Source organism: Rhipicephalus microplus, chromosome 2, assembly GCF_043290135.1.
Source record: "Rhipicephalus microplus isolate Deutch F79 chromosome 2, USDA_Rmic, whole genome shotgun sequence".
Taxonomy (NCBI): Eukaryota; Metazoa; Arthropoda; class Arachnida; order Ixodida; family Ixodidae; genus Rhipicephalus; species Rhipicephalus microplus.
The window spans coordinates 264,447,934-264,461,964 of NC_134701.1; positions in this window are offsets into that span (position 1 = coordinate 264,447,934).

Here is a 14,031-nt window from a genome sequence, read left to right on the forward strand (position 1 = left end):
CTGCTTCGGCTCGTCCCCAGCCACGAAGCTTCTCGCCACGTAATCGCCACACGTAGCCTAATCTTAGCGCACCACCTCTATGGGCCATCACAGATCACCAGCTCATATGATGGCTTCACTTGCACAGCTGGTTAGAAAACTCACGCGCCCGGCCCTTCACCTTCGCCGTCATTTTTGTTCACTCATTTCACACGTCATTAGTGACTCGAAAGATGATTGTCACTCTCGTACTCACGTTTAGAGCAAACATAAATAATCGTGTCCACAGTTATCATCTATCGGCAATGTCGGCATTAGGGTTTCGTTGTTTGGTTCATCCTCCTCCTCTTCATCATCGTCACCATTAGCCTGACTACGTCCACTGCAAGACAAATGTCTCTCCCGTGTTCTGCCAGTCAACTCGGTCCTGTGCTTGCTGCTGCCATTTTATACCCACAAACTTCTTAATCTCATCTGCCCGTCTAACTTTCTGTCTCCCCCTAATCCACTTGCCTTCTCTGGGAATCCAGTTAGTTATTCTTAATAACCAATGGTTACCCTGTCTACGCGCTACATGCCCGGCCCATGTCCATTTCCTCTTCTTGATTTCAACTATTATATCCTTGACCCCAGTTTGTTCCCTGATCCACTCTGCTCTCTTCTTGTATCTTAAGGTTACACCTACCATTTTCCTTTCCATTTCACGCTGCGTCATCCTCAATTTAAGCTGAACCCTCTTTGTAAGTCTACCAGTCTCTGCTCCGTAGCTATATTACCGGCAAGATACTGCTGTTATATACCTTCCTCATGAGGGATAGTGACAATCTACCTGTCAAGATTTGAAAGTGCTTGCAAAATGTGCTCCACCCCATTCTTATTCTTCTATATAGTTACTTCAATTTCACGGTTTGGCTCCGTGTTTATTACCTGCCCTAAGTATACATAGTCTTTTACAACTTGAAGTGCACTATTACCTATCTCAAAGCGCTGTTCTCTTCCGAGGTTGTTGTACATTACTTTCGTTTTCTAATTTTAAGACCTACCTTTCTGCTCTCCTTGTCTAACTCCGTAATCATGAGTTGCAATTCGTCCCCTGAGTTACTCAGCAATACAATGTCATCGGCGAAGCGGAGATTATTAAGGTACTCTCCATTAACTCTTACACCTAACTCTTCCCATTCTAGGCCCCTGAAAACATCCTGTAAGCTCGCGATAAATAGCATTGGGGAAATTGTATAACCCTGCCTTACACCCCTCTTAATTGGTATTGTGTTGCTTTCTTTTTAAAGTACTATGGTAGCAGTTAATTCCCTGAAGGTTTCTTCTAGGATGATTATATATGCTTCGTGGACGCCCTGATTCCACAGTGCCTGCATGACCGCTGATAATTCTACTGAATCCAATGCCTTCTTGTATAATATTGAAGGCTATGTACAGTCGGTGGTCTAGTGGCTAAGGTACTCGGCTGCTGACCCGCAGGTTGCGGGTTCAAATCCCGGCTGCGGCGGCTGCATTCCCGATGGAGGTGGAAATGTCGTAGGCCCGTGTGCTCAGATTGGGGTCACGGTAAAGAACCCCAGGTGTTAGAAATTTCCGGAGCCCTCCACTACGGCGTCTCTCATAATCATAGCGTGGTTTTGGGACGTTAAACCCCACAATTCAATTCAAAGTTATGTACAGTGGCTGGCTGTATTCTGAGCATTTTTCTATTACCTGATTGATAGTATGAATGTGGTCGATTGTTCAGTAGCCTGTTCAAAATCCTGCTGTTCGAAGTCCTGCTCCCACATGCATACAAGTTTGGGTACGTTACAGCTGATGGTGAGTGGACACTAGCGGTTAGCATGCGAATAAAAAAAACAGGCCAGACGCTAGAACCTTTCCATCTGAACAGCAGCCCCAAACCGAAGATGGCTGCCCCCTGCAAGCGATGAAAGTTAATGATGTAGGGTTTTCCATCCCAAAACCAAAATATGATTATGAGAGACGCCGTAGTGGAGAAATCCGCAACTTTTGACTACCTAGTGTTTTTTAACGTGTACTGACTTCGCACAGTACAAAGGCTTCCACCATTTCGCCTCAATCAAAACGCGACCACCGCGGCCATGATCGAACATGGTGCCTCCTGGACAGTAGCCGAGGAGTGGCATTCAAAACGCCGGAAATCAAGAGGCTGAACTATCAGTACGCCGAAATTTAAAACACCGAAAAATCTAAACGCTGAAAACATCAAAAAAGCGAAAATTCAAAATGCCGAAAAATGAAAACACTGAAGCATCAAAACGCTGAAGCTGTCACAAAACGAGCGCTCAAAAAAGAGCGCGCCGCCAAATTCTCGCGACGAAGCGCCGAGAGGTCAACGATAAAAAAAAGAAAACAAGCATCCAAATACTCCCCGGGCGCGCGTCCCTCTCCCCTCGGAAGCGTGGGTTAGCCAACGAACCTCCTCGCGTCGGCGGCCAAGCAAGCCCTAGAGAGTTCTCGATGGAAAGGGGCGTGGTGATGCAGGGTTGCGTCATCTTTCGCGGACGGCCCTCGTACCGTCTCACCTTTCCCCAGTTTTCGCTGCGTATCGCGCCGACGAAATGATGAAAGTTTGCTGGAATCTCGCGCGAAAGGTATTTAACCGAGCAGCAGAGATGGGAGATCAGGAGAAGAAGGAAGTTAGCGCCAGAGTGCGTAGGTTATTCCGCCGCGTCTGTCGGTGAAGGTTTTGTCTTCAGTGACAAAGCAGGAGAAGAAGAAAGTATTCGCCAGAGTGCGTAAGGTGTTCCGCCTTGTGGGCGAAGCCTTTTGTCTTCCGTGACAAAGGAGGAGAAGAAGAGGATTTCCACCTGAGGGGTGAAGATTCGAGCTACAAGCAAGAGTGTGTGTCTACCACTATCGAGCGAAGACACGTGGCAACAGCTGCGTGTGTGAAGCTGACGTGTTTCCGGCGAAGAAGTTTGGAGCCTGGAGAGCGGCTAATTGAAGACGCGAGGTTTCCTGGAAGAGAAACTTCGGGGGCAGCGGAACGACAACAACGCTGGACTTTGAGGGAGTGATTCTCGGAAGAGTGTCATCCAGACTTTTGTTCCAAGAACTTTGGACTGAATAAGTTTCCTAACTCTTTGGTCTTTAAGTTTTTGGGTTGTTCGATGCATGCGACTGCATTGTAGTGCGTATTGTTGTCCGTGTCCGTTGTTTCGAATGTGTGGCTGATTGTACTGTTTTGTACGTTGTTTGATTGGTGACGTATTCTATTCAACTATTGTCGAGTGTGCATACTTGTGTATCGTTTTGATCTGCCATAACTGAGAATATAATTTTGTTTTGTTTATCAACTCTCGGCTCTGAATTGTTCTTTAGGCCACAGCCGGCGTCCGCTGGCGCGCCAAATAGGACCACTTCTAAATTGTCCACACTTTCGTGGTGCGGTTCGGGGGGCCGATACTTCGGCCCTTGGAATTAGCCCGGCGATCGCCTCCCGAATTAACGGGACCTGTGACAGAAGCATGAAAATGCCGACATCACCCAGATATAGTAGAAAATAATGTATCGTACCAAAATAAAAGTTCCGCCGGCTTTGTACGACATGCATGCACTTTCACCCTCGTTTCCAATAGCCATCTTCCCATCGCATATGGTTCAGCCCTTTGGTCGTAGAGTCATTAAAGTAAACAAAAGATAACACATGACCATGAAGATACATGAAGATAACCTTGAATTTTGTAAAACTGTTCGAAGAGTGGCGACACAGTCTTAAATGTTCCATCCATGAGACACGTTGGTGCGTCGTTCAGTTTCCACATGTTTGGTTCGTGAAATAAATGAGGGGTTAAGCTTCATCTGCGCTGGTGCACTCCTGTCGCAGAAATTCACGGCCATCTAAGGTTGTTCGGTACTCGCCTTCGATAACAGTCGGCTCATGTGGAAAGTCCGTTTTCCTTTTCCTTCCTACAAGCTGGTGCAAGGCTTCATCACTCGAAAGGTGTTGCCTTGAAGACGTTTGTACTACATCTGCCGTAACTTGAGCTTCACGGGGGCCTTACACGAGGCCGCCGCCACAGCTTTGATCCGATTTTCAGTGCGAAGAACTGTCACTCTATAGACATCCGGAGCATGGCTTGCGTGGACTACTTTCTTTCGAGATGACCTCGTGAGTACGTTGTCTAGAATTGTAAGAAATCATATAGCATTACATTCGCCTCGCCTCTCGCACCTCCAGTGGTGTCTAGAACGTACGTTTTGTGAAGCACGCACACATAACCGTCTTTAAATTGAAGTTTTTTTTCATTCTGGGAGCACGCCACCACAGCGTATTCTTCCATTTCAATTGAAATGACAACTCTGTCACATTGCTTCTGCTTTTGCACTCCGAACGCTGGACAGCACTGCTATTTTTTTTCTGCTTACCCGTAAGAGCCACCCTGTCCAACTGATATACCTATAGCTTCACAACAGATAAACATTTTACATCTATTTATTAAGCCGATATTGGTACATTTGAAGAACAAGGTAAACAGCTAGGTCAGGGGACAGTCACACGGTCGAAAACGAACAAGTGGTTGTCACAAAGAGCGTCATTTATTTTTCACGTGGTTTCGGCGTTGTCTCTTCGGGGTATTGGTTTTTTGTTAATTGTTGATTTTTCAGGGAGCAGATTTGGGTGCACGTTAAAGAACCGCAGGTGGTCGAAATTTCCGGTGCCCTCCACTACGGCGTCTCTCATAATCATATGGTGGTTTTGGGACGTTAAACCCCACATATCAATCATCGATTTTTCAGGGAGTTCCGTTCAACCGGCCTGTCCAAATGACTGTGATCGGAACTCCCTGAATGTGTGTGCATGTGGTTTTCTTTTTCTAATTTATTTTTTATCTCTCTATATCTATCCTCTTTTTGACCCTTTTCCCCACCCCCGTACAGGGTAGCAAACCAGTTCGTCTAGGTTAACCTCCCTCTCTCTTCCTTTTATTTATTTCTCTCTCTCTCTCTCTTTGATTTTTCGCCATTTCAATTTTTTGTCGTTCTGACGTTCGGCCTTTTCATAGTTCGGCCTTTTGATTTTCGGCGTTTTGATAGCCGAGCACCCCCAGCCGGGCACTATAACCAGTGACCCACCGAGGCGGTCAAGCGATGAAAGTTCGGGACTATCGATATGCATAAACTCCAGTCCTTCGGTTGCATTGCACCGGCAAGATGGCGCTGGAGATGACTTTGTTGATCACACCAGGGTTGCCAACGCCGATCATTAGGAAAGCGATGATAGTGAGATGGCATTCCTCATACTAGCAACATGTGCCTTATTGCTCGTCTATTCGTTACACGCCATGCTTTGCCAAGCTCCAGAAGATGTACGCCGCTCTTATTTAGATTGTTAACACGTTCGAATTAGGCGTATTCTGATAGCCTCGCTCAGTGTAAACTGTTTTCTTAGGCTTACGTGACCTGAGGTGTCGTGTGGGGACGTGTGGACGTTTGTTTTTGAGAACACACACACACAACACACACACACACACACACACACACACACACACACACACACATATATATATATATATATATATATATATATATATATATATATATATATATATATATATATATATATATATATATATATATATATATATATATATATATATATATATATAACAGCAGTTATGCGCCCCTGGCACGCCGGCTTCACAATACTGTGAATATAATAGTGTTTCGAAATATCGGCTTCTTTTGTTGCCAGTGGTATAGTTCGGGGCAAGAAGCAAAAAAATCAACAAGAAAGTTATGACACATGGCGCACCGACACGTCGAGAGGGACGAAGCAGCTCGTCCGGTAGACGCAACACTTGCATGCTCGCGCTCGACAAGGTGCCCCGAGGGAGAAGGCCGTGTCACAATATCCTCCCTAGCTGCCTCGCTTGTTTGCACGCCAGCAACGGCGGCGCTACGCGAGATGAAGACGAACTTCTTCCCGCGTTACCTCTTTTTTTTCTCTCTCTTCGGCTTCTTTCCTTTCGAGAAAACTCCGCTTCTCTCGGAAGGCGCTTCGCTCGGAAGGGCCGCATTTTTCACGTCCGATAGCACCTGCAAGGTGGCAGTGTTCGAAGGGAAGGGCGGCCATCTTGTTACCGCGCTCTACACGCTACAAGCGGATGGGAGAAACGAGATCTTACAAACTCGGGGCCGCCGCGCGTATGGGGCTGCTGGCTCGCCGACGTGAAGCGTGACGCCTCGCTCGCTTAGAAAGCACGGGGGGCCCCTTAGCCGCCGCCTTCATCGTCGACGCAAACTTGTAAATGGACCGGCGCGCCCGTAACGTGCCGATAAGGGAAGCGGCGCAGCCGCCGTCCGACGTGCATAGCGAACGACGACGACGCGGTGAGGAGCGCCGCCGCACGACGCCAGCGGGAACGACGGAGATCTTTCCCCCCTCTCGGAACGCGCGGTTAACGTCGTCGTCGCGCGTCTGAACGCACAAAAGCAGTAGCGCGCCAGAAGCTTCGGCGGCCGTGTTTGGCGTTGCGGGTGGAGCTTTGGTGGGAAGGATGATGGGGTGATGGAGGACTGCTTCTGGAGAAGCTGGCTGTGCACGAATCTGGCGCGGCTGCAGCGAGCCGGCGCTGATAAAAGAATCACGCCGCTCTCACGCTAAAAGCCTCACTTCGAGCCGGCCGCGCCGCATGCAGTGGCCATCACTGCACGCGTTGCGCGAGGGCGTTGCGAGATGCGGCGCGCGTTGCACGCTGAATCGGCCACAAAAGCTCGTCACTATACGAGTCGAAACCGTGTGTCTCTCCTCCTCTTTCCCAGCACGCAGGCGCGCTTTGTGGCTAGCCACGAAATGGCGATTCAAGCGCAACAGCTTACTTACTCGCCAACGGCACTCGTTGCTGCTTTCGCGAGTCGCCTCGTCGGCTCGCTTTTAAAGTCTTGCGCTAAAACGCGGCGGTGAGGTCGCAGTCGTGAAACGTCCTGCGCCGTCCCGCCGGCCATGGCCGCGGATTCGCAACGAACGCAAGCTGGCGTGTGTAGTTCTCGTGTGCCGTCGTATTGCAACTCCGTTTTACTTGACCACAGGCTCAATTTTTTTTTCTTCATGCACTTCTTTTCGTTTTTGTTTCCTTGTGCGACTTGTGGGAGGCCATAGCTGCACTCAACACAGAAGCTAATACTAGTAACAGCCACTGCGAGAAAAAAAAGTGTGGTTGAGAAATAGCCGCACACTGCGTGCCGGCGATTCTGCGTTATATTGGGGGAAATGATACACGTGTACCTGAGATGGCGAAAATTCAGACAACGGTGCTAACAAAGTTTTCTGAGCTAGCTATATTAATTTGATGTAATATATACAGGCCTTGCTGGTCATCGTTCTTGATTGTTACGTATAAGCCGAGGTACCACACCTTTTGCGTAAACGTAAACGTAGATTATGTGCCATATTTTGCCACGTAACAAGCTATTTGCAAGTTCGAGATAACTGCCACTTTTTATACTCTGCTCAAAGAGGCATATTTGGTGGATTGATGTAGTATATTGTAGGATAATGCCTGGTTATTTCACTCTAGAAGTGCGATGCGACGAGCAATTTACCATGCCGCAACAGGACTTTCTCTGAAGAGTGGCAATGCCAACGGCATACAATGATATTGGTGACGGGCCGAGTATGCATCTCTGTTGGTGCTGTATAGTGGCCGAAAACTCCACATCTATTTGGGAAAAAAAAAAGGCATGGATTCAGAATGACCAGGGAAATGTACTACATTACGACTTATTTTGCCATCTAGCCAACCACCAATATAAACTGTGTGGACAGTAGTAGACTAGGATAAAATAAGATTGATCTATCTGAGAATGTGAATACGACATAACATTGCGCTTGGTTTTTTACTCTACATACACGAAAGCAAATTAAGTACAATATTATCGCAATAAGTATATGGTTGCTGAATGCGTCTGTGGAAAGAGAAGGCGTAGTCCTTCGTGTAAGAGTTACCTGCTCCTATAAGCGTGCGCATAATACGTCTCACAACAATGTCTATACAGTGTGACTCACGAGAACGGTCAGACTACGTGCTAGTCATTAGACGTAGTCCTACAAAGACGCCATCGTAGACACTATCGGCGTAGCCCGCAATGACCGCTAATGTAGTCCCACATTTCAGTCCTACATTGACTACGCGCGCGTAGTATTACACTGCAGGATGTAGTCTAACAATGACTACTACGTTGATGTCCAGAGTGTGTCCTATGCGCACGTCCGTAATTTTGAGAGAGACGCTTTCTGACAGGCGTTCTTCCTCGGCGAACTTTTTGCGTAAGGCTGCCCTACAAGGTCGTAATTTAATTTACGCGATAGTGTAAACGAAAACCGTATTCAGTGTTGTGGCAGCTGGCAGCCCGCCTAACTTATCACAAAGCGAAATAGACGTTCGTGGCGTACATGGAGCTCTGGAAGGGAAGCGTTCAGCACTTCGGCAATCTGACTTTGCCGTCACACCAGGCGCAGCATCATTTCCGACTCGGTCGTGAGGAGGTTATGCCATCCCAGCGCATCCAACAAACCCTCCGCACCGAATTCCGCCAGTTGAGCGCTGCCTCTGCTGGTTTCCTCATTTACGCCCTCAGTTTGGCGAGTACAAAGGGGGACGCAATGAAAACGCGCTGTGTAGTGGTGGGAGGAGTTTCGGTGGCAGCTTGCCGTTCTTCGTCGTGTGCTGATTGCGAATTCCAGTACGAGGCCGCGCGTTCTGTTTTAGCGTGCTGGCATCACTCTAGAAGCCTTTGCATCATTTTGAAGCGCTCACTATACACATACAACCAGCGCAGCGAGAAGGTTTGCATGCGTGCGTGCGAGTTGTGCAGTCTGAGCTAGGAGACGAGGAACTTATTACGTCGCTGCTGAAGGCTGCGTGACAGGAGGGTTCAGCGGCCACGATTCTCTTGGCAGGCGAGCGAACGTCGGTGGAACGAACCTCTCGTGCGTGTATACTCTGAAATCCTGTCACCGCTGCTCAAGTCTACGTAGATATATGAAAGGAGGCATGGTTTCGCCATCTTTAAACTTTGGCTCGGAGCCTCACCTGAAGACTGCACCGTTGCACGTGGAAGGCTTGTCATCGTGCTTGCACAATAAAAATAATACACGTGTGTGCTCCACCAGATGAAGTACAACACTGAATCATAAAAAAAATCTACGCATCTCCACGAGTTGGTGAAGCACTGGAAATCGTCCTTACCGTGAATCACCCGTGACATTGTCCACTAGCGCATGTAAGTGAGTGACAACGCGTGTGTACACCGCGTACAGTGTGGTTTTGCCGTTGAGCTGCCACTTCCCGTGCCTTGTACTACGGAGTAGCAGTTTGTTGTCGGCGTTTTCGTTGTGCCACTGCTTTCCGAGCTCTCGCCTCCTGGGTAGCTTGCTGTCTGCGTCGGCGTTGCCTTTCGCGGGGGAAAGCAGGTTCCCGTTCATTTTCATCCTAGTCTGAAAGAGAATGGTTGGTTGGTTGGTTGGTTCCTCAACACCTTGGCGCAACCCACCTAGGGGGATGGGCCATGAATGGGACGGTGCCTTGCTTTTCAAATTAATTCACTTCTTGAAAGGGACGGTTGGATTAATTAGGTAATATAGGTAATAATTTAGAGGTGTTAGATTTCTAAACAAACAAAAAAAACCTTAACAAGACAATGGGTGGCGTGAAACACTTATTCTGCATCGTCTTCAACGTCGTCGGCATGGCGTATAGCGGATACCATGCACCGTCATCAGCGTCACTATCACCGTGAGCACGGACAATACACAAACACGAACAAGCCCATCGGCGTCACCTTGATGGGCTTTAGTGGGTACCTTGCAGCGTCACTAGCGTCATCATCGTCATCAGCGGGAGTGCGGACAACGCACAACATACAAGCCTAGATAGACTCTAAGGTGCTTCGCCTCTGCAGCGCAGCTTACACTGTAGTGGCGCAAGACTAACCAACATTGCAGCTAGTGTTCGACCTAGCTTTTAAATTATTATTATTATTATTATTATTATTACCTTTTAAAAGATTGTGCTAGTGAAGCCATTTTCTTGCTGTGACGTTCTTGCTATTAGTACTAAGTGTGGTTAGGGTTGGCTATCCTCCGCTTCCGATCGGTTCCTCACACTATACGCGTGTCACGTGGTTTCGCTGGCAACATGTCTCGAGACGAGCTGTTACGTGCGATTTTACGTTGGAATTTTAACCACGTGACAAGCTGTTACGCGGCTCTTGTCGGGAGCATGTCGCGTGATCAGGTGTTAGGCGAATTCAGGGCCGTGACAAGCTGTTACACGATGTTACGTGGCTTTGAGTAACGTGACAAGATTTCTCGTCACGTTAGGTGACTTCAGTCACATGATTAGGCAGTGCATTGTTTTTCTGGGAACATGTAACGTGACTAGTTGCCATGTGATTCATGCCAGGAAACTATAGTGTCACAAACTATAATTCTATAGTGTCACAAACATAATTCTATAGTGTCACAAATGAGTGCTGGAACCACCTTCAAAAGAACGCGTCAAAAAAGACGGCGCCAGCCAGCCGATCACGCGCCGCAATTCAAGGCACGCGCAACGGTCGCTTCTCCACAGCGTGCACCCCTTCAGCTCCTCCACAAACAACGCGCGCCGTGAAAGCGAACACCTGGACACAATAAGACAAAGGCGTTGATTCAGAGAATTCGAGATGCCAACATTTCTGGCAACCGGTGCGCGTTCATCTGCACAGTAGAACATACTAGAACGAGTAGTATGCGTTCCTTGGATTTCAAAGTGCTGCTGCGCACACGTAACCGGTGTGGAACATTCTCGAACTCGGCCGTGGCGGCGACGGAGAGTCAGCTGGTTGGTGGGAGCCCTCGGAATCATCCCGGCGATTGCCTTCCTAATCATGGGATTAGTGACACTTGCCCTCTTGATGTTACGCACGTTATAGGTGATATTTAGTCACGGGATTTGTAACGCGAAGTTGCGTGATTTTCGATACGTGACAGATGTTACAGGATTTCGGTCACGCGAGTAGTCGTTTCGCAATGCTTCGAGATTTTAGTCACGTGAGCAGCAGTTACGTGATGCCAGGCGATTTTTAATCACCTAACATACTCACGCGGAATCACAGCCATTTCGTTCAACGGCCGGACCAATCGGCGACGTGTTGTGAGAGCGAAGCAGAAGGCGAAGAAGAGGACGAAGCGAATGCCTGCCGGTTCATTTTTTGTTCGCATTACACGTGCGGCGCAACGAAATGTTAGAATTGGATGCAAAGTTTTATGCACACGGAAAACACCTCCAGATGTGACTCGTGCAACATTGACGGAACGGTATAGTATCTGTACTGTGTTTCTGTGACCATTTAGTGAGCGAACGCAATGTTATTCGTGCCGCGGTGAATCATAAGAGGCTTTGATCGAACAAACTAGATAATTAACAGACCATTCTTGGAAGAGATCTTCGGGTTGTGGCCATACATGTCGTATATAGGCCAGCGAAGGGACGTGGTCATTGGTGCTTTCCTAAAATAGACTGGGGGAAGCGTGGAATGTACAAGCGAATATGTACTCTCACAGTATTATCTTCTTCCTTCTTCTTTCTCCTAATATCTTCATCCCTTCTCGCAACCGCAGTGTATCAGTGAGGCGGGGTAGCAAACCGAAGGCGTTGTCTGAATTATCTCCCTCCCCCTCGGTGCGCATGGCGAAAAACCAACAGAAAATGCCTTATAATAAGACGGTGATAAATGCTGTTCTTACGTCTCCACGCCTGTGATGCGCTGCAAGGAATTGAAAACGATAAACAACACAGGGTGATACGCTAACTAACAACTACTAAGGGAGGAGCGGCAACATTGCGAGTATTCACAGTGGAGGACGACATATATATAGCTGCGTTTACCAAATTTGATCTTACTGAACACCCATTAACGTTACGCAAGACGGAAACATTCTTACTGGAACTGTCAGTCAGCATACGTAGATTACATAATCACGCTTGTATTCGGTTGCAGTGCACATATGATCTTCCATGTGCATACTCTAACAAATACATCCTCTGGAAGGAAGTTATCGAAAGGACAGCCTAGTCGTCTGTGTAGTTACCCTTTTTTGTTTTGATTTTTATTACCTTTTGTTACTATATTGATTTTGTTCTTCAGTAGATGTGTACATATATGTATACAGTAACCAATCTGTATCCTTCTGAACCCACTCCTGTAAGAGCCCGTGAAGGCTTACAGTATGAACAAATAAATAAATGAATAGATAAATAATAAATTTTAACCAGGGACAAGTTCAGGACTGTCTTAAAAAATAGAAAAGAGGATTAGAAAGGGGCGAAAAAGGGGAGCGAAGAAAAGAAAGGAAAGAATCAATCCACGTATCTAACTACAGTAACGCGATAACCAAATCCTAAGCTTCTGCAGGTGAATAAAGCCTCGCTTTCAGGGTTCTCGGCATTTTACGTTGCAGACCGCACAATAGAGGAGTCCTTCTTGAGGTCAGAGATAGGGAGATGACGGTCAAGGACACGACCAGTAAGTTATTTGAAGAAGCAACTGCATGGTTTTTTACCTTTTCAGTATGAATAGAGTAAGGGAGATCAATAGCGGTAAAAAATAGAGATAGTGAACGCAACGTTCTCTCAAAGAGATGCTCAGACCATAGAGTTTCCTAAAATTAACTAGAGGGCACTATGGCGCTGCGATCGTTCAGCGACCATGGGAAGGATGGGTAGCACACACATTTGCCTAGAATTCGTACTTGCGGGCGGCGAATTGTACTTGTGGCTTCGTTTATTGCTGTGTTTCGGTTTTGTTTTGAAAGAATGATTGAAATCTTTTGAACTTCGTGAGCTGATTTGGAAAGTAAGTTTAAAAAAAATAAAATGGTGAAGCGCAACCGCTGAACATTTGCTAATACTTGTTTCGTAAGAAAACAGCTCCAAGTCACACGAACACACACGGAGCCAAAAGCAGGCCAGAAGTACGAATATTATACAAATGTGTGTACTACCCATCATTCCCATGCTCGCTGAAGCGTCGTGCGTTGCAGCTCCCTTAGACACTTGCGCCAGAGTTCCCTCTAGTGTATATTAGGAGGCTCTATGGTTCAAACCGTCACTCAAGATCATGCACTTAACATGGTGGGATTGTACATAGAACACTTTTCATAATTTGCAAGTGTGCTTCTCGGTGCTGTATATTCGCTTATGTAATGACGCCACCTGTCGTGCTTCAAGTGGAGATGCGGTTCTAGTTAACTGTGTTGGGTCTGGTCTATTATGAGCGCATACATCAAGAGGCCCACTATACATTTTCCACGTCATTGCGCAAGCAAACAGCGTTTGAACAGGCTATATATTTGCAGTAAGTGACTAGCCACCGTTAGTAGTTTAAACAGCGTAGCAGGAAAGCTAACATTACAATTTTGAAAAAGGGTCTATTGGCTTGCTTCTGCTGTCCGCTGTGAATAGGATTGCCGAAGATGGCAATTTCGCGCCAAATTGACTACTTTACGACCTGGTCTGGAGATGAAAACTTTGGTTTGCGTCTGTGTCTCCTCTCCGGATACTTTGATCATCTGTCACGACGCATTAACTATACCAAGTTTTCTTATTATTTGCATATAGAGCGCCAAGAGAGCATAAAGGCTGATCGTTATTTTCAAGCTTTTTCGACTTGTGTTAGCCGACGCAGGCGTTTGTTTTCCCCATACGTGTGGGATAGTGTGCTTGGCTGTATCACAAGGCTGTTTGCGAATAATTTTGCAGTGTCCGTGTGTCAATGATGGGGAGAGAGGGCAGAACGAATGGCGTACAGATGTTTTGTTGGTTCCAGTTCACATCAAAAGCTGATTGAAGAACTCACTTTCTGGCTTAAAGCTGTGATTTATGCAGAATATTGATTATCGAGAGGGGACGCTTGCGCTGCGATTGTTCAGCGACCATGGAAATGAAGGGTAGTACGTGAATTTGCCTATTGCCTTCGTTCTGGCGGGCCTCGGATGCACTTTCGGATTTGTTTATTGCCTGCGTTTTGGTTTTGTTTCGA